General features: G+C 39.8%; 1 pseudogene; it reads left to right on the top strand.

Moving 5' to 3' along the window:
- The first annotated feature begins 18,147 nt into the window (after positions 1-18,147).
- The window catches only part of LOC141585610 (uncharacterized), a 59,418-nt pseudogene continuing 55,757 nt past the window's right edge, over positions 18,148-21,808 (top strand).

Genomic DNA, 21,808 nt, shown 5'->3' with positions numbered 1-21,808 from the left:
TGCACTAAATGCCCCAATCAAAAGACACAGACTGGCAAATTGGATAAGAAGTCAAAACCCATCAGTGTGCTGTATCCAGGAAACCCATCTCACATGCAAGGATATACATATGCTCAAAATAAAGGGATGGAGGAACATTTACCAAGCAAATGGAAAGCCAAAAAAAAAAAAAAAAAAAAAGTTGCAACCCTAGTCTCTGATAAAATAGACTTTAAACCAACAAAGATCAAAAGAGACAAAGAAGGACATTACATAACAGTAAAGGGATCAATGCAGCAAGAAAAGCTAACAATTTTAAATATATACACACCGGATACAGGAGCACTCAGATACATAAAGCAAGTTCTTGATGACCTACAAAGAGACGTAGAGTCCACCCACATAATAATAGTGGGAGATTTTAACACTTCACTGTCAATATTAGACAGATCAATGAGACAGAAAATTAACAAGGATATCCAGGACTTGAACTCAGATCTGGACCAAGCAAATCCAATAGACATTTACAGAACTCTCCACCCCAAATCTACAGAATATACATTCTTCTCAGCACCACATCACACCTCTCTAAAATTGACCACATAATCGGAAGTAAATCACTCCTCAGCAAATACAAAAGAACAGAAATCATAACAAATAGTATCTCAGACCACAGTGCAATCAAATTAGAACTCAGGATTAAGAAACTAACTCAGAACTGCACAACTTCATGTAAACTGAACAACTGGCTTTTGAATGTTGACTGGATAAACAATGAAATAAAGGCAGAAATAAAGATGTTCTTCGAAACCAACAAGAACGAAGACACAACATACCAGAATCTCTGGGACACATTTAAAGCAGTGTCTAGAGGAAAATTTATAGCAATAAATGCCCACATGAGTAACAAGGAAAGTTCTAAAATTGACACCCTATCATCAAAATTGAAAGAGCTAGAGGAGCAAGATCAAAAAAACTCAAAAGCTAGCAGAAGACAAGAAGTAACTAAGATCAGAGCAGAACTGAAGGAGACAGAGACACAAAAAAGCCTATCAAAAAATTAATAAATCCAGGATCTGGTTTTTTGAAAATGTCAACAAGATAGACAGACCACTAGCCAGGTTAATAAAAAAGAAAAGAGAGAATAATCAAATAGACACAATAAAAAAGATAAGGGGGATATCACCACAGATTCCACAGAAATACAAACTACCATCAGATATTACTACAAACAACTCTATGCACATAAACCAGTAAACCTGGAAGAAATGAATAAATTCCTGGACACTTGCAACCTCCCAGGCCTAAACCAGGAAGAAGTCAAAACCCTGAAAAGACCAATATCAAGGTCTGAAGTTGAGGCAGCAATTAATAGCCTACCAACCAAAAAAAGTCCAGGTCCAGATGGGTTCACAACTGAATTCTACCAGACATAAAAAGAGGAGCTGGTACCACTCCTTCTGAAACTATTCCAAACAATCCAAAAAGAGGGAATCCTTCCCAAATCATTTTATGAGACCAACATCATCCTGATACCAAAACCCGGCAGAGATTCAACAAAAAAAGAAAACTTCAGGCCAATATCCATGATGAACATAGATGTAAAACTCTTCAACAAAATACTGGCAAACTGATTGCAACAACATCAAAAAGCTTATTCATCATGATCAAGTAGGCTTGATGGTGGGGATGCAAGGCTGGTTCAATATATGCAAGTCTATAAACGTAATTCACCGCATAAACAGAACCAAAGACAAAAACTACATGATTACCTCAATAGATGCAGAGAAGGCCTTTGACAAAATCCAACAGCTCTTCATGCTAAAAACTCTCAATAAACTAGGTATTGATGGAATGTATCTCAAAATAATAAAAGATATTTACAACACACCTACAGCCAATATTGTACTGAATGGGCAAACACTAGAAACATTCCCTTTGAAATCTGGCACTAGACAAGGATGCCCTCTCTCACCACTCCTATTCAATATAGTATTGGAAGTTCTAGCCAGAGCAATCAGGTAAGAAAAAGAAATAAAGGGTATTCAATTAGGAAAGGAGGAAGTCGAATTGCCTCTATTTGCAGATGACATGATTGTATATTTAGAAGACTACATTGTCTCAGCCCAAAATCTTCTGAAACTGATAAGGAACTTCAGCAAAGTCTCAGGATACAAAATCAATGTGCAAAAATCACAAGCATTCCTATACGCCAATAACAGACTTAAAGAGAGCCAAATCAAGAATGAACTGCCATTCCCAATTGCTACAAAGAGAACAAAATACCTAGGAATACAACTAACAAACGATGTAAAGGACCTCTTCAAGGAGAACTACAAACCACTGCTCAAGGAAATAAGAGAGAACACAAACAGTTGGAAAAACATTCCATGCTCATGGTTAGGAAGAATCAATATTGTGAAAATGGCCATGCTGCTCAAAGTAATTTATAGATTCAGTGCTATCCCCATCAAGGTGCCTATGACTCTCTTCACAGAACTGAAAAAAAAATCTTAAAGGTTATATGGAACCGAAAGAGAGCCCACAGAGCCAAGTCAATTCTAAGCAAAAACAACAACAACAACAACAACAACAACAAAACCAACAAAACAAAAAACAAAAAACAAAAAAGCAAAAAACAAACAAAGCTGGAGACATCATGCTACCTGACTTCAAACATACTACAAGACGACAGTAATCAAAACAGCATGGTACTGGTACCAAAACAGAGGTATAGACAAATGAAACAGAACAGAGGCCTCAGAGGCAACACCACACATCTACAACCATCTGATCTTTGACAAATCTGACAAAAACAAGCCATGGGGAAAGGATCCCCTGTTTAATAAATGGTGTTGGGAAAACTGGTTAGCCATGTGCAGAAAGCAAAGACTGGACCACTTCCTGACACCTTACACTAAAATTAACTCCAGATGGATTAAAGACTTAAACATAAGACCTAACACCATAAAAACCCTAGAAGAAAACTCAGGCAAAACCAGTCAGGGCATAGGCATAGGCAAGAACTTCATGACTAAAACATCAAAAGCAATGGCAACAAAAGCCAAAATAGACAAACGGGATATAACTAAACTCCAGAGCTTCTGTACAGCAAAAGAAACAATCATTAGAGTGAACCAGAAACCACCAGAATGGGAAAAAATTTTTGTAATCTACATATCTGACAAAGGGCTAATATCCAGAATCTACAAAGAACTAAAACAGATTTACAAGGAAAAAAAAAAAACCATTCAAAAGTGGGCGAAGGATATGAACACTTTTCAAAAGAAGACATATATGAAGCCAACATACATAGGAAAAAATGCTAATCATCACTGGCCATTAGAGAAATGCAAATGAAAACCACATTGAGATACCATCTCATGCCAGTTAGAATGGTGATCATTAAAAAATCTGCAGACAACAGATGCTGGAGAGGATGTAAAGAAATAGGAACAGTTTTACACTGTTGATGGGAGTGTAAATTAGTTCAACCATTGTGGAGGACAGTGTGGCAATTCCTCAAGGACCCAGAAATAGAAATTCCATTTGACCCAATAATCCCATTACTGGGTATATACCCAAAGGATTATAAATCGTTCTAGTATAAAGTTACATGCAAACGTATATTCATTATGGCACTGTTTACAATAGTAGAGACTTGGAACCAACCCAAATACCCATCGATGATAGACTGGACAGGGAAAATGTGGCACATACACATCATGGAATACTATGCAGCCATCAAAAACGGTGAATTTGTGCCCTTTACAGGGACATGGGTGAACCTGGAAACCATCATTCTCAGCAAACTGACACAGGAACAGAAAAATCAAACACCGCATGTTCTCATTCATAGGTGGTTATTGAACAATGAGAACACATGGACACAGGGAGGGGAGCATCACACACTGGGGTCTGTTGTGCGGGAATACAGGAGGGACAGTGGGGGGTAGGGAGTTGGGGAGGGATAACATGGGGAGAAATGACAGATATAGGTGATGGTGATGGAGGCAGCAAACCGCATTGCCATGTACGTACCTATGCAACAATCCTGCATGTTCTTCACATGTATCCCAGAACCTAAAGTGTAATAAAATATATTAATTAATTAATTAATTAATTAAAAAATAAAAAAAAATTTAGCCAGGCATGGTGGTGCACACCTGTAATCCCACCTACTTGGGAGGCTGAGGCAGGAGAGTGGGAGGTGGAGGTTGCAGTGAGCCAAGATCATGCCACTGCATTCCAGCTTGGGTGACAGAGTAAGACTCCATCTCAATCAATCACTCAATCAATAAACATATAAATAAAATGAATATGTGAGATCACTGAGAAGGTGCACTTGATCTAAGTCCCGAAGAAGGGAGGTAGTAGTAGTCATGCAGATAACTGGAGGGGGAGCTTTCTAGGTAGGGGAGAAAATGGCACAGGCGAAGGCTGTTATATCAGTGTGGCTGGAGTGGAGGGAGAGGAGGAGAAAAAGGAGATGAAGACAGAGATTTGAGGGAGACCCTGATCTCATCTCATGGGGCCGTTGTTAGGACGTGGGTTTCATCCCAAGTAACAAAAACCAATTTATTTTCAGGTATCCTGTGTATTTTGCCTATTTTATATTTAATTTTATTATTTTATGTTTACATGCTATACTTGGATTTTCATTTTATAGGCAGGTAACTTGAGTCTTTTAAAAGTATTGTTTGCTTTATGGGAGCTATATATTCTCATTCTCGTTTTGTGTCTTCCTTGGGTTGCTAATGATGTACAGTCTTTGGGGACTGTATGACAGATACTGATGTACGAAACTGATGGTTGTTGACCCTAGTATTTATTGACTACCACTATGTGCATGACAATTAATGGAAATGGAAGGAATAGTGTGGATTAACCTTGATACTTTCTTCGAAGATTTTTTACTATGATAAAATATGTACAAAATTTTCCATTTTGACCATTTTTAAGTGTACAGTTGAGTGGAATTAAGTACATTAACAATATTTTATAGCCGTCACTGCTATTTACAAAGCTTCTTCATTAACCCAACTACCAGAAGCTCTGTACTCATTAAACATTAGCTGCCCCTGACAACAACTCTCTCCTTGACTAAACTTTAGTTTGGCTCCTTAATCCATCTTCTTAATTAGGCCTTGACCTTGACCTCCATCCTTGTCAGGACTGCATTGCCCAGTTTTAAAAAGAGTCCTGCCGAGTTAGTTTATAAGGAACCTTCCACTTTTGATATCTGATCCTTCTTAGTATCTGATCAAACTCTTCCTCCCCCATTATCCTCCAGGTGATACTGGATCAATCTGGCCTGCCTTCAGCAAGATTCTGTCAGGGCAGTTTAGCAAGAATCCCTCCCTACTCTTGACTCCTTTTACTAATTTTCTATCCACAGGCCCCTACGTATCCTTGGTGTTGTTCTATGCCAAAGTTTCTTTTTCTCTCTTGTAGTAATTCCTTAATAAAATCCTAATAAAAACGATTGCCAGCCTCTGGTTTTCTGTAATATCTCCAGCCTTTGGTAACTTCTCTTCTACCTTCTGTTTCTATGCATTTGTCTATTCTAGGCACCTAATTGTCCTAGTCCATGCTGGCTGCTACAACAAAATACCATAAACCCAGTAGCTTATAAACAACAGAAATGTAATTTTCATAGCTCTGGAGACTGGAGTTTCAAAATCAAGATTCAGTGTCTGGCGAGGTCTTTCCTGGTTCATAGATGGCACCTTTTTGCTGTAACCTCACCTGGTGGAAGGGGCAAACAAGCTCCCTTGCTCTCTTTTATAAGGACACTGATCCCATTGAAGAGCACTTCACTCCACTTCCCAAAGATCCTACCTCTTTTTATCATCCCATTGGTGATTAGCTTTCAACATATAAATTTTGAGGAACACAAACATTCAGACCATCACATTCATATACATGGAATCACATAGTATTTGTCTTTTTGTGTCTGTCTTATTTCACTTAGCATGATATCTTTAGGGTTCATCCATATTGTGACATGTATCAGAATCTTATTCTTTTCTAAGGCTGAATTGTAGTTCGTTGTATGTATACACCACATTTTGTGTATCCATTCATCTGTTGAAGAACATGGGGCTGTTTCCAACTTTCTGCTATTGTGAATAATGCTGCTGTGAACACCGGTGCACAGGAATCTGTTCGAGTCAATGCTTTCAGTTCTTTTGGGTACATACCTACAAGTAGAATTGCTGGATCATATGTGATTCTACGTTTAACTTTTTGAGAAACTGACAAATCCTTTTCCACAGTGGCTGTATAATTTTACTTTCTCACCAAAAATGCACAAGGGTTCCAATGTTTTCTCACCTTTTCCAATTCTTATTTTCCATTTTTTTGATAATAGTTATTCTAATGGGTGTGAAGATATCTTATTGTGGTTTTGATTTGCATTTCCCTATGCCTGATGATGATGAAAATTGTTGCATGTGCCTATTGACTATTTGTGTATCTTGTCTGCAGAAATATCTATTCGATTCCTTTGCCCATTTAAAAATTTTATTGTTATTATTGAGTTTTTTTTCTTTTTAATGAGAAATACCAGTACTTCATAGAAAGTAAATTTAAAAGGGACTATGATGGTGAATTTTATGTGTCAACTTGCTTGGCTCATGGGGTGTCAAGATATTTGCTTAAGTGTTACTCTGAATGTTTTTAGAAGAGACTGACACTTAAATTGGTAGACTGAGTCAAGCAGGTTACCCTCCTTAATGTGGGAGAGCCTCACCCAAACAGTAGAAGGCCTGAATAAAACAAAAAGACCAATTGTCCCTGATGAAGAGAAAATTCCTTCTACCTGACTGATTCTGAACTAGGATGCTGGCTTTTTCCTGTCTTTGCACTTGAATGGAAGCATTGGCTATTCCTGGGTCTTGAGCTTGCTGGCTCTTAAAATGCACCTCTACCCCATGGGCGCTCCTGAGAATCCAGCTTGCAGCCTGTGGGTCTTCAGACTTGTTTGCCTCTATAATTGTGTGAGCCAATTCCTTCTGGTAAATCTTTCTACATAGATAGAATCATCTATATTATTGGTTCTGTTTCTCCAGAAAAACCTAAGACAGAGACTAATTTATTAAGAATCAATTGTAGTTTTTGTTCAAATACTTTTTGTTATAGAAATAATTTTATACTCATAGTGAGTATAAAATAAAATCTGCATGGGTTATTATTAATTAAAATTGAGTAAATATTTTACATTGTCTATTTTTCCACTAGTGCATTTTTAGTTTTATTTTTAGGTGATATTCTGACCTTTGTCTGAGGTTCAGACCTCCACCTAAGTGGTTTGGGCCACTTTTCGAGTGCTGTGCATAGAGGCAAGCCAGTCCTTTTTGGGACCTAAATGTCTTAAATGTCAGGATGTGTTCAGTATTATCCCTTGAATGAGTTTCATGCTAACTGTAAGGATGATGGCTCCAACACAGATGAAAGCACTGATCCCCTTCACCATGATGTTTTCCTAAAACCAGGAGCAACTATTTAATTTAATTTAATTTTTGGAGATGGAGTCTCACCCTGTAGCCCTGGCTGGAGGGCAGTGGCATGAGCTTGATTCACTGCAACCTCTGCCTCTTTGGCTCAAGCGATTTTCCTGCCTCAGCCTTCTAAGTAGCTAGGATTATTACAGGCACCCACCACCATTCCCAGCTAAATTTTGTGTTTTTAAATTTTACTACGTTGGCCAGGCTGGTCTTGAACTCCTGGCCTCTAGTTATCTGCCTGCCTTGGCCTCCCAAAGTACTGGAATGACAGGTGTGAGCCACCACACCCAGCTAAGCAACTATTTTATATTATTATTGGTTAACTGCTTTTTTGAGGAATTGGAAATTAGAAATTTAAGTTTTAAGCTCCTTCTAAAGGCCATTTTCATCTTGTTTGTTCTGCACAATTGCTATAAAATCATTTCTCTTAGTTATTGTTGCATTAGTAAACAATATCTGAAATTCAAATCCCTGTACCCCAGGACATTTCTGTTTATACTTGAGACGGGATTAAACCTGTGTGACCTCCATTACTGATACATCTCCCTTCAGGCCTCCTCTCTCTTTAAACAATTCCCATTTTATCCAAAATCAGGTGCTGTACGAGGCCATCTTATAGGAACATCACATTCCATTTTGTCTCCCTGTAGATAGTGAGATGCGCAAAGATGAACTTTGAATAACCACAGCAAAGCCAGATACACATGCATGTGGGAAGGTCAGGGAAATCTTCACATAAGCATCTTCACAAGAAAACATCATTCCTCAATTTGATAGCCTTAAAATGGCTTTTGAGGCTATCTTTCATTTTCTTTACCATATAGCATTATGTTTCTTTCTTTCTTTCTTTTTTTTAGAGACAGGGTCTTTGTCTGTCACACAGGCTGGAGTGCAGTGGTGTGATTATGGCTCACTGCAGCCTTGAACTCCTGGGCTCAGGTCATCCTCCAGCTTCAGTCTCCCAAGTAGTTGAGGCTACAGGTGCGTGCCACCACATCCAGCTAACTAGTTAATTTTTTAATAGAGATAGGGTCTCACTATGTTGTCCAAGCTGGCCTCAAACTCTTGGTCTCAAGTAATCCTTCTGCCTCACTCTCCCAAAGTGCTGGGATTACAGGAGTGAGCCACTACACTCAGCCAACATTATGCAATTTTATTTACTGTATTCATTCAATATATCAGAGACTCTTTTAAAAGGAATCTAGGTTTGAAAAGGGTCAAAATGTCTAGGACCTAGGTTAATAATTTTCTTTAGCTTTCCATATATATAGTCTGTTTAATAAGATGTAGTTGAAGTAATTCATTAAATCCATGTAATGTTAAGAATGGATGGTTACTGTTCTATTCTTTAGTTTCCTCTTAGCACAATCACACAAAAATTGACTCTGTAATAGCTAGTCCAGGAGCTTAGCAATCAACCCTGAGAGTGGAAAGTTTCTCTGTCACCACGAACTTATTGTTGCCATGCCAACCAAGAAACTTAGAAGTTGCTTGAGGTTTCAGTTCTCTAGAAACTTACAATCAAAACCAATAATAGCATATCTTAGAATGTAAACTAATTACACTTTAGAATGATTTTCAACTGAAAAAGCATAAAAAGTAAAATTGATCAGTTGTAGACCCTCTCCAAACTCGGTTTTGGATTTAACCAATACTAATAGTTAAAACGGATTGAGTATTTATTACATAGTAAGCATTGACACTCCTTACATACATTATCTCATTTCATTCTCATAGCAACATTAGGAGGTGGGTAGTGTTATCTCCTATACTTTAGAGATGAGGATACTGAAATTTGGAGAGGGTAAGAAACTTTTCCAAGGTCGCAAAGCTAGTAAAAGATAAGGCTGAGACTCATCATCAGCAGATGGAATCCAGCGTCCACTCTTTCAGCACTATCCTTTTCTACTTCCCATAAAGCAAGAAAGATAGGACCCCTGCCCAGGCAGAGTGAGCCACTAAAGTTGACTGGTCATTTAAAGTCAAGAATATAGAAATTGAGGGCTGAAAGGACACTTTTAAACGACTTAATAAACGCTTTGATCTCTTCAAAAGTATCTTCACTGTTCCTTAGTCCACTATCACAGTCTTCCAGAAGACTCTTCTTCTAGAAGAGGATTTGAAGCAACCATCATCTCCACTAAATGATTTTTCAGCCTCTGTTTGCATCGTGCCAGGAAGGCAACTCGACCCTGACATCTCTTTGGGGCAGTACTAACCCTCAGAAAGTGTGAGTGTGTATAAAGTAAAGAATCTGACCTTCTAATTGTGTTCTCTGATGCCTGCAAAGTAACACTGTTCTCTCAGAATGGCTCCTCCAACAGTGGAAAGCACTGATCTTCTCCCTCAAAAGGAAGACACTTTTCTTCTCTGGGTTAAATAGCCTCAGTTGAGGCATCCTTCATCATCCCTTTGCTTTCCTCCAGACAACATTCAGTCTGTCTTTTTTTTCTCAGTTTAAACTTGATACTTTGGACTAGCTTAAAGCATTTCAGGATTATCACTTTGCCCAGTTACCAACACAATGCCGCTATTGAGAAAGAACACAAAAGCAAAGTGGAAATTGTGCTCTGTTATCTCCTGCCATCCTCAAGTCTTCCATTTACTGTGCTCATTCAACATGACAGGGATTCTTTAAGGTGGAAGGGGAGGGGGGAATGTGCCAGAATGTCTTCCATCTTGGTCCAAAGAAAATCTCCTAGAAACTTTAGACCTTCCCTCCAACCTTACATTATCTTGGTTTTAGCGTCTCTGGCTCTATTTCTACAGTTGTTTTTAGTGTTATGCCCTCACCTTTCCAGAGGTTGTGACTTTGCTGTCCGATTTTCATTCTCATGGGCTTCTCTCCTCTCTTGAGCCATCTCAGTCTGAGTCATCCTATCTCTCTTTCGTTGGAAACTTGGCATCAATCTGAGCATGCGTTAAATCTCACGTCTCCTGGAAGTTCCTTATTATTAAGGAGAAGTACACCCAAAGTAGTAGTTCCTTTGCCACTTCCTTTATTTTCTGAGAAGTGAAATTGTTAGCTGAACAAGTCAATCTAGACACTTACCAGATGACCTGATTTTCAGAAGAAAATTTCCAGAAGTTTTGGGTAATTGGAGCCTCTCCTTATTTTCCATAACTTGCTAATGTGCCAATTTAATGATCAATGTCAAGTACTTTAACCAAATTCTCCAGCGTAGTCCCACTACAGTACTGCCTTTATTCCTCTATCTGTATCACACGCACACATAGATGTTGTATACCCATATTTATGTTTATGCATGCATGCACACACATATATATTTTTACCCTTACCTAGGTTTCTCTTTTGTAATTTTATTCTTGTAGTCACAGATTTTCCCAAAAGTTAGAGTGGCTGTATGTTCTAGTTTTCCTGTGGTCTTAGTTTACTTGTTGTTCCTGGAGTAATTAATAATTGATACGTTTCCCTTCTGTCATCAAAAGCATGCTAGTTCGAATGATAAATTATATGATCATCCTATCAAAACTTCAATTCTACATTCTGTATCCTGTCTCAGAGTCTCAATCCTAAATTAGAAATAAAGAAAAAAAATGTCTGTGTCCCTTGGCTCTTTAATTTCCTGACCAACACTTCCAGCTCTGGGTTTTTTTTCTGTTTAATAGTCGCGTGCTCCTGGCTACGTGAAGTCTTTGTAGAGCTGGAGGGTGCCATCTGTCCTGATGTGTCTTTTTCCTCCTGGGTTTTTTGATCCCTCAGTTTCAACATGCTGATTCCCTGGTTGTTTCATGCAGGATGTGTGCTCATGACTGATCCTTAGGAGGTCTTAATTCACTGTGGGAGGTTGGGCTACATCTGTTGTACAGGTGAACTCGCTCTGAATGTCTTCTTATCTTTCTCTTCTTTTTCATCAGTCTGTATTCTGAGAATCTTTGATATTCTGGATTATTTTCTTTGCTTTGTCCCGGAGTGCTTTGTTGTCTGTAACAAGCAGGCATGCACACAGAAATTGTCTCCACCTTTTCATTTGCTCTTCAAGCAGTGAGACCTGCTTGGCTGACTGGCGGCCTCTAGCAGGAAAAGAAACCCAATGCCACAGGCCATAGAAACAGTCCTCTCGGCTTCTTTAACTTCTTGAAATATAAGGTTTACTGAATGATGTCAAGTGTGTTGCTTCTCCCGACAACTCCTGAAGCAAGCCCCTCTTTGACTTGTTCCGGTGGGAGGGAGGCAGCATGGGCTGGTGGTGAAGACCATGGCCTTGAAGTCAGAAGACTTTGGGTGTCATTCCTCACTGTGGCCTCACACAGTTATTGATTTCTGAGTTGAGGTCTCCTTGCTTGCATAGGGGGATAACATAATCAGATTTGAGAGAGTTAAATGAGATCACGTATAGAATATGCTGAGTATCGTACCTGACAATTAATGTATACTTAGTAAATAGTTGTTATTCCTATGATTACTATTATTAGTTTGTCAGGACTATAATGAACTATTCATTCATCAGGTTCTATCTCATGAAGGTGACAGCAGCCCCTAACACAATGACACCAATCACAGGGCCAACAGTGAGGTTCAAAGAGCATCCTTGTTTTGTTCTCCTGGTGGCTATCAGTGGCTGAGAATACCAGTCAGTCAACCAGCTGATAGACCATGTGATGAAATAAAAATGATTCTCCAGGAGAAATAAGTTCTAGTGCCCTATAGCATTACAGGGTGACTATAATAAACAACAATTTATTGTACATTTTCAAATGGCTAGACAAACAGATTTTGAATGTCCTCAACAGAAAGAAATGATAAATGTTTGAGGTGATGGCTATGCTAATTACCCCAATTTAATCATTACACATTGTATAAATGTATTGAAATATCACATTGCACTCCATAAATATGTATAATTATGTAAATTAAAAATAATTATAATAAAAAATCATTATGTGTGAATAATTTTTTTTGAGATGGAGTCGCACTCTGTTGCCCAGCCTTCACCTACTGGGTTCAAGAAATTCTCCTGCCTCAGCCTTCCTAGTAGCTGAGATTATAGGTGTGCACCACCATGCCCAGCTAATTTTTGTATTTTTAGTAGAGGTGGGTTTTGCCATGTTAGCCATGCTGGTCTGGAACTGCTGACCTCAAGTGACACACCTTGGCCTTCCAAAGTGTTGGGATTACAGACGTGAGCCACCTGTAATGTGCGCCTGGGCCCTAGAGAGGCTTTAATTTTTGTTTTGCATATGCTTTCTTTTTTAACTCAAAAAGAACATCCACTGTAGCTTTTCTTCTAGAAGGTGAATACCATGGAAAGAATGATGGGTGAAGAGAAGCCAAGATTTCAGGTTGATCTTGAATTTGTAGCCTGATCAAATGGAACCTTCTAAGAAGGTCTATTGCTATGCTTAAGAGTGTGAACCCCAAGTGAAATTTGAGTGTTTCTGCTCACTTACATTTTCCCTCGGCGGTTAGGAGAAAGACCCCCAATTCCCAACACTCCTCTTCCCTAGATTCTTGGTTCCTTGATTTTCTTCACATTCCACACTGTTTTCCAGGCACTATCCCAGTTAGTGCCCATAACCAGTGGAATCAGCACTTACTAGGAGGGCCTTTGAAGACTCCGTTCAGCTGGCAAACCAATTAGAGTATCCTGTTTTCCTTCTGTAGCCCTGATTACTCATTACATGAAGCTTTGTATTTGTGTGGCATTCTTTCTTTTTATAACCAACCTCATTTTTATTTTATACTTTTCAATTATCTATTTCTTAGCAACATCTCTAGGTGGGAAAAAATGGATAAACTGAGGCTCAAAATGCTTAAGTAACTCTCTGAGGATCTTACAATGAGTCAGGGAGCGAGACAGGAATAGGAACCATGACACTAGCCTTCTAAACTGTTTTTTCTGACCACTCGACCACACTTCCTCTCCAGACTATGAAACATTGGAAAATGGGACTCAGGCAGCGAATAAATATGGAGGTGAACCCACAGAAACACAATTTTACTTGTACCCGAATCATGTCATTTAGCAAAGGAAAACAGCAAAACACCCGTCTTTTTGGTGTCATCCAAAATTATAACCTAAACCCACAATGAATATAGAATAGGAAACAAGTCTGCCCTGAATTGACATAGTTTTTCCATTTGAAATAAATTTGAAAAAATTTCAGTCCTGATACGTTTTCCCTTTATATGAAAGAAAAATCTAAATATTCCGTTCTATCTCAATTTTGTGGTTTACGAATAAAATGCCTTCATTACTCTCGTTCTTTGCACAATAAAAGCCTAACCAATTAATTATTTATTGAGTATTTAAGGCTTTGTGGGAACAGCTGGTATATTAGACATAGTTATTGTCTTTAGACTCAGAATTTATTTTTTATTCTTTTTATTTCGATGGCAAAATGACAATTATTTTTGCACCGACTTAATAGTTGGACAGAGACTACACATATCCATGAAGAGCTGAGGACAGTTGAAGATGAATGGGAAATAAGCAGGAGCAATGGAGAAGCAGCCTGTGATGTGCAGTGAACACCCAAGTGACTCGTAAAAAGATTTGAGTTTGTGTCCCAACTGTACCACCGGCTAACTCTCAATCGCAGATAAATCAGATCCTATGCATCAGCAGACAGCGACAGCAATTGCCAGCTTTGTCTGCCCACAGCGTTGGTGTGGAAGCCAACGTGAGAAAAATGCATGTAAAAAGGGCAGTGAGCTGGAAGATGAAATACGGAAGGTATCCAAATCATCAGCCAAGCCTTCCCCCTTTGCATTTAGAATCTCCGATGACATAGCTGTTGAAGGCTGTTTGTCATGCCCAGATGGAAATTAAAACAAGAAATTAAAAACAGGCTCCTTTGGAAAACATTTTTGGCGATGAGAACAGAAAACCACACGATATTTTCCCTTTGGCAAATAGTTCCTTGTCTCATCACTTGGAATATGTGTGAGTGAGAGGTATCTGAACACCTCGTGTGAAATCTTCTGATAATGAGTGTGAAGAGAGAACTTTTCCATTTAGAAGAGCAACGCATGCAATTTGGGGAAGCTGAGTCCTCTAGACTGTGACAGAGCCTGCCAAAAAGCCCTCCCACCTGTGGTTCCCAGGCAGCAACGACAACCGGGCTTCATCACAGAGGCTGTGTGGCAACCAGCAAGGATCCTGGAATGACCCTTTCGTGGAAATAAGCCTGAAGCTATGTTCTGGGCTTCCATCTGTGGATAAAAATCGGGCATTGTTGATATGGGAAACTTGAGAAAAGGCAGGAATTTACTTTTAAACAAGTTACTTTTAACATTAACTTAAAAAATTTAACTTTTGCAATTAGGCAGGGACGACTTACCGCAATTATTCTTAATTTTTAAACCACCAGGACATTTTAATTTTAGGAGGTCTTTAAGATTTTTCTCAAGGAAGGAAACAACTAACACTAAAACTTTTAAGATTCTTTGACTAATCTCTGCTTACATCATCACTTTTTGTGTAGTAGTAGTTCACTACCCTTTATATTTAGCAAAAAATACAGATTTTTTTTTTTTACATTGCCTTTGTGACTCTAATTATGATATCAATAGACTAAGTTATCTTCTGTCTACAATAAAGGAATTGGAATACAATCCCTGTCTTTTTCTTGGGATCGTGCATGGCCCAATGTAAGAAGAACTGCAGAGCCCTTGTGCCAAAAGTAGAATAATGGGCAACATTTAGAAAACAATGTCCTGGAGCCTGCCAGCCCTCCTGCATATGTTTTATGGTGTAATTTATAGCAAAAACCTTGTGGGTGGGTTGTAATATGCTAGCACCATCTAGTGGTGATGGGCAAAGCTGTCTCTCTTCACCACCCCCGCCCTTCCTCTCAAAGGTCCAAAGCACAGCTGATTGCGCTCTATTTATGATCTTTGACCTAAACTTATTGCCACTGTTCACTCTGAAAGTTAAAGGTGCTGCACAACCGGATTAAAAATGTGAAGGAGAAGTGTGCACCCAATTGCAATGATAAAACTATTTGCATTGTAATGATCACTTGTGTATATTGAGCACTGAGTACATGACCAAATGTACACAGTGTTTTTCATAATCATCTTACTCCATCCGCACGAGAATCTATTTGGTATCTGTTATCATCATTATGCCTGCTTTGCAGGTAAGGAAACTGAGGCCCAGAGAACTTTACTGGCCTAGGTCACACATTCAGTATTTAGAAGATAAAAACCTTCCTTGTCTCATTGACTTTTCAGGTTGGTACCATGAGGTACACCATCACTAGGATGCTGTGGCGTGGAAGGAGCTGGGGAGTTTCCACAAGCTGAGAAAGCGCCCACAGAGAGGGAAGCAGTGGAGCACACTGATTAAGGATACACACTCCAGGGTCCAACTGGAATGGGATTCAAGTCATTACTTTCCCAGTTATTCCTTTTGTGTCCTTGGTAAAATTACAGGGTCTTCGCAGAACCTCAGTTTCTTCCTCTGTAAAATAGAGATAATAATGCATTACTCATGGGGGAGGATTAGTTGAGATATGCGTGCATAGGGTGTGGTTCATAGGAGTCATTGAAGAGCCATTATTATATTTCTATTTTAATTTTTTCGACTTTGTATATTTCTCTTTTAATTTATTTGAATGCAAAAATCAAAAAGTGATCAGAGTCCTCTATGTTTCTCCCAAGGTCTTAAAACACTCATTTTGTGTATGGAAAGAAATGGGACAAGAAGGATTTGTTTTAGGGTGCGAGAGCAAATTGGTGTGGACAGAAAAGCAGTGTGACTGCTTACCTTAATCTGCACTTTTTATGGAATGAAGGAGTAACTTGCTCATCATTAGACAGTGTTGCTGCCATTGGCAAGTCTTGCTCACACGCAGAGTCCAGAGAAGGTTCACAGTGGTCAAGTGGCTCTTCCGGACAGTACAGATGTGGAGGTGTAGAAAGGACCCCTGTTTCCTCCCGAGGCTACACCCTTGCAGGAGGCACTTGGCTTTTATTTTCCATTCTCAGAGCACTGCACGTGGTGACCACCATGGTTCAGCAAGAAATCTCTTCTTCCTTCTTTCTTTGTGCTCTTGCCTCTGCTCATTCAGCAAAATCTGGGTTTGCTGCGGGAGGAGCTGAGAGCATGGGTTCAGGGGGAATTTAGATCTGCAGGTGAAAGACAGGATGTGAGTGTGACATGTTTGGGGGGAGCTGGCCACAGTGTGGCTTACCTAAAAGAAAATCAGAGCCTTCCCACTGCTCAGGAAAGCCAGGAGAGCCAGACACCCTTCTGCTTTGCTCAGTGTGACCATAGCTCCATTCCTGTTACTGTCTTTCTCCTTATTTTCTCTTTTCTTTTCTTTCTTTTTCTTTTTCTCTTTCTCCTCTTTCTACTCTTTCTTTCTTTCTCTTTCTCTCTCTCTCTTTCTTTCTTTCTTTCTTTCTTTCTTTCTTTCTTTCTTTCTTTCTTTCTTTCTTTCTTTTTTCTCTCTCTTCCTCCTTCCCTTCCTCCTTTCTTTCTTCCTTCCTTCCTTCCCTCTTTCTTCTTCTCCTCCTCCTTCTTCTTTTGAGATGGAGTCTCTCTGTTGCCCATGCTGGAGTGCAGTGGCATGATCTTGGCTCACTGCAACCTCGGTCTCTAGAGTTCACGGGATTCTCCTGCCTCAGCCTCCCAAGTAGCTGGGACTACAGGTGCGTGTCACCGTGCCAGACTAATTTTTGTATTTTTAGAAGAGATAGGATTTTACCATGTTGGCCAGGCTGGTCACAAACTCCTGGCCTCAAATGACCTGCCTGCCTCAGCCTCCCAAAGTGCTGGGATTACAGGTATGAGACACCACAACTGCCTGATCTTGCTGCTTCTGCAGCCCAACCTCTTTGAATACAGAGTGTGCCTCAGGTGAATATCATGACGTCATATGACCTGTAACGCACTCTATGCCCAGCAGTCAGAGATGCCTGTTGCAAACAGGAGTCTGATAAAGTCACTTTTTTGCCTGGACCCAAATGGTGATTTCCTATTGCTTACTGAAATGCGGTCTTACTATAATGAATCTAAATCTTACCAGATCTTACTAAAAGGTGAAAAATCTGTAACTTGACTTAGTAGGGTCATGTGTGATGTAACTCCTTCCTATTCTCCACACTCATCTTCAGCTTCATCTGGCCCTCCCAGCTTCCTCCTTATACTGCAGATCCCTTGTTCCAGGAATGCCCCCCCCCCCCCAAGCTCCCTCTGACTGCAGGGACTTTGTATATGCTGTTCCCACCACTTGGGCAATCTTCACTAGATTCTCTGGTACTTATCCTTTGACTTGTGACTTCCCAAACTTTGCTGCATATTAGCATTGCCTAATGAGCTTAAAAGTATCCTGATACCCAGGCTTCACCCCATGCCAGTTCAATCAGAATCTCTGGAGGAAACAGGCAGGCAAAAGCATTTTTAAAAGCTTTCCAGGCAATTTCAATGTGTAAGCAATTTTGAGAACCAGTTCTTAGCATAACTGTTTTCTTCTTACAGATGCTCTTGTCCTCATTTCCCAGTCTGGTTTGGATTCCCTCATTAAATGTTCTCATAGTAGTACTCTGTGTTTTACACACACTCTGTATTGATTCAGTGTCTCTCCCACTAGGCTGTAGGCTCCACAAGGCTGTATCTATTGTGTTCCCGTCTTCATTCCTAGTGTGTAGCACAGAGCCTGGCACTTAGGAGGTGCTCAAGAAATAACCATGAAAAGAACGGAAGCTCTAACGTGGATTGGTCACCTCGCCTATCATCAGCTGATGGTTCTCTCCGGGGTCGGGGAGCTGTGGTTTGATCATCTGGCTCAGGCACGTGCACCCACATGGTGAGTGTATGACAGGCCAATATGAAGAGGGGGCCTCAAGGAGGTGACCACAAGTTCATTACCTCGAAAGAATATTTTCCTGCCTCTTGAAATGCACCTACTCCAGGTCATGGCAAGCACCAAAAATATCAAGGGTTACAGTCGACCACTGGGCTGCCCGCTCACAACTGTATTACCTTACTTTTAATTTGTCTTTAGCAGGGAATATTTACCAAGCAATACATTTTTCAATACTCAACAGCCAGAGGATATTCTCACTTGACTGCTGAATATTGACAGTGTATGTCTTGCTGTATGTCGCCTGCTGAAGACAATGAATTAAAAACAAGTTAATAACCCAATACATTTGCTAGAGAGTAGTCCTGTAACATCAATATAACCTTCGAGTGTGCTTTATAGAGAGGAGAAATAGTTTAGTTTATGACTCCAGTGTGCTATCTTTTTTTTTTTTTTTTTTGAGACAGTCTTACTCTGTTGCTAAACTGTAGTGCACAGCAACCTCCGTCTCCCGAGTTCAAGCGATTCTCCTGCCTCAGCCTCCCGAGTAGCTGGGACTAGAGGCGCTTGCCACCACGTCCAGCTATTATTTTTATTTTTATTTTTAGTAGAGATGGAGTTTCAGCATGTTGGCCAGGTTGGTCTCTATCTCTTGGCCTCGTGATCCATCTGCCTTGGCCTCCCAAAGTACTGGGATTACAGCGTGAGCCAACCCGCCTGGCCTCAACGTGCTATCTTGAAGGATAGCATAGTTATGTGCTCAGAAGGATAAACAAATTAGACATGGTTTTTACATATAGTACACTATATAATTAAAGCACATCAGGTGCGTGACAAGACAACCCTGAAGTCCATTTCAACAGTGTGTACTTTCTTTTTTACATTCTGGTCTACAGATTTGTTGCATGATATTACAAACATGGAAAATATCTCACTGAAAGGGAATGCAAAAGGTCGGAATATCTAATGAACAGACATCGGAGCTAGCATTTACCAGTAGATGTTGTTTCGGACCCTTTCTGCAACTGAGGATGATTCATTTTATGCCAATGTCTCAGTTTCTCCATCCCTAGAAGAAGAGTCATAAAATTGGCCTTTAATTAAAGTCTCCATTATTTTTTCTAAGGCTCCAGGGATGTTAGATCCAGTGGAAAAACGAAATACTTGAGGATATGACTTAGTCTGTGCTAAGAGTTTTACAGGCAGTTCACTGAGGATTTTTTTTCCAAGTGATTTGCACGATATGCAAAATGTATTTTAAGCCAAACGTCTCAGACTGGGCGATACGCACAATAACCTGTCCCAAAAGCAATTATCACATCAGGACACACCCACTGGGATTCAATGCTCCTATTTAAAGTCTGTCCAAACACCACAGCCCACATCTATAATGGCTTTGGCAGAAGGCTGAGAACCAGCATCTGCAAAAACCTTATTTAACTGAACAGGAAATGGATGTTTTCCGTACCAGGGTTTAAAAGTCAAGAAATACCTATTTTGTGAACAGGATTTATTATTTCATTCCTACAAGAAGAAGAAGTGAAAGCAAATGGACAAAAATTAATTCCATAAAGAAATCACAGCTCTGCTGCCCATTTTCCAATGGGAATTGAGGGCTGTTTATTGAATACATCGTCTTGGGAAGTGATCTCCTTGAAACACAGGGACTTTCCTAAGCATGTAAACATATTTTGATCTCTCTAGATTTCTGAGCTCTTAAGTGTAGAATCAGCTCAGGCTTTGCCTTTTTTTTTTTTTTTTTTTTTTTTCCAGAAAGTCTTTGTTAATAACTCCTGTCCTGTGCCCTCTGGGTTAGAAGTTCTTTTATGCTGCATACCTATCACTGGCTTTCCATATTGTTTTGAAATTATCTTCTTCTCCATTAGATTGTGAGTCACTGACAGTGGTGGATACAGCTTCATTCATACTCCTGCTGTCCTCAGCACAGTGCTGTTTTGCTATAAAAGTGAAGAGAGGAAAGAGACTGTCACGGCCATTCTGTGCTTGACACAGTGTAGGTGGGGATATTTGGAATCCAAGCAAATAAAGCTGGGCAGGGGCAGCTCTTGTTTGTGCATGACTAACGTGTCCCGCTCGGTTGCGTCATCCAGAGGCTGAGTGTCTGGCGTGCCGGGAAGCGCTGTGGTTCCCTGCAGGCGGTGTGCTCTGGCCCTGCTGGATTCTTGTAGTGGGCAGCTGCAGTGATGTGGGAAGGCAGGGAGGAGGCGCACAGCGAAGCCCAGAGCCACTTCCAAACAATTACAGCCTGTCCTCTTTAAGGGCTTCTTTTTCCTTACCTTTAAAAGAAAATACTGCCTCAACACATCATTCTTTAAATTCTCTTCTTAGACGAAAGAAACACTGAAAACCACTTAACAAAGATGGTCAAGAGTTACTCTGTTTCAGTATGATTCTAGGGGAAAAGCTGTCTTGTTCCTAGGCCCAGGTCTTTGGTTTTCTGTGGAAGAGGCATGGAAGAGGTCTGGGTTGTGGGTGGGATGCTGAGGCTAAGGCATATCAGCTGGTGGGCTAGGGATGCTGTCCTCCTGGCCCGATCATCAAAGGCGGTTTGATGAAGGCAGAGGAAAAGCATGGCGTCCTTCAAAGCCATGATAGTGGACTTGGGAAAGGGGATGGAAATTAAAATAAAAATCAACAAAGATGTCTTGGTTTCTTAAGCAAAAGAAGTATGGGGTATAATTGTTTTCCCAAGGAGAGCTCAAATTCACTAGAAAATATGGATGATTTATGTTACAATGGTATATTTCAATTACTTCAATTCTTAAAATAAGGGAGGAGAGTGCCTTTATTTAAAACTGTTACAAATTACATCGATGACTTTATACAACCGAGGTAGAAATGTTCATTGCACACAAAAGAAGAGACCTGTCAGTATTCATGGAGGGCTGACCTCTCCCGGGCTTTATCTACGGTGATTCAGTTCCTATGGCTCAGAAAGAAACATCAACCTTTGTAACTCTCTGCCTCTTTGTGTATGCTTCCAAACCTGTGACATTGACCAAGGGGGAAAACGAAACTCAAAGCAGCAGCAAACTACTTGTTCACAAGAAGACATTATTTTGAGGAGAAAAGGAATTTTAAAAAGGATCTGTTGACATGTTGCTGTTGCAACAATAAAGAACAAGCTAAGTTCTGCGCGCATACTGTAGCCTGTTTTCTTTTTCTTAAATTTACACTTTGGCTTCTTTTATATAAACTTTGTTTTTTAGATCATGTTCTCACCAATCAACCAGTGAACAGCAGGACAAAATATTACCCAAACCAGCGTTCTTTATATACCTAAGATAGGAGTTTTTCATACTGAATGGGAGCGTCCCTTATAAAAGAGTTATAGGGGCAGTGGCTATATACACATGTGTATATGCGTATGTATATAATCTCTCTTTACTTATATATATTTACACACACACACCCCCACATATATGTGTGTGTATATATATATATATATGACTATACAATCATGGCAGAAATGTTCATTCCACACAGAAGAATAGACCTGTCAGTATTCATGGGGGACTTATGTC

Source organism: Saimiri boliviensis, chromosome 1 (genome assembly GCF_048565385.1).
Source record: "Saimiri boliviensis isolate mSaiBol1 chromosome 1, mSaiBol1.pri, whole genome shotgun sequence".
NCBI classification, from domain to species: domain Eukaryota; kingdom Metazoa; phylum Chordata; class Mammalia; order Primates; family Cebidae; genus Saimiri; species Saimiri boliviensis.
Note: the sequence above shows the minus strand (reverse complement) of the source record. Positions and strands in the feature narration are given on the sequence as shown.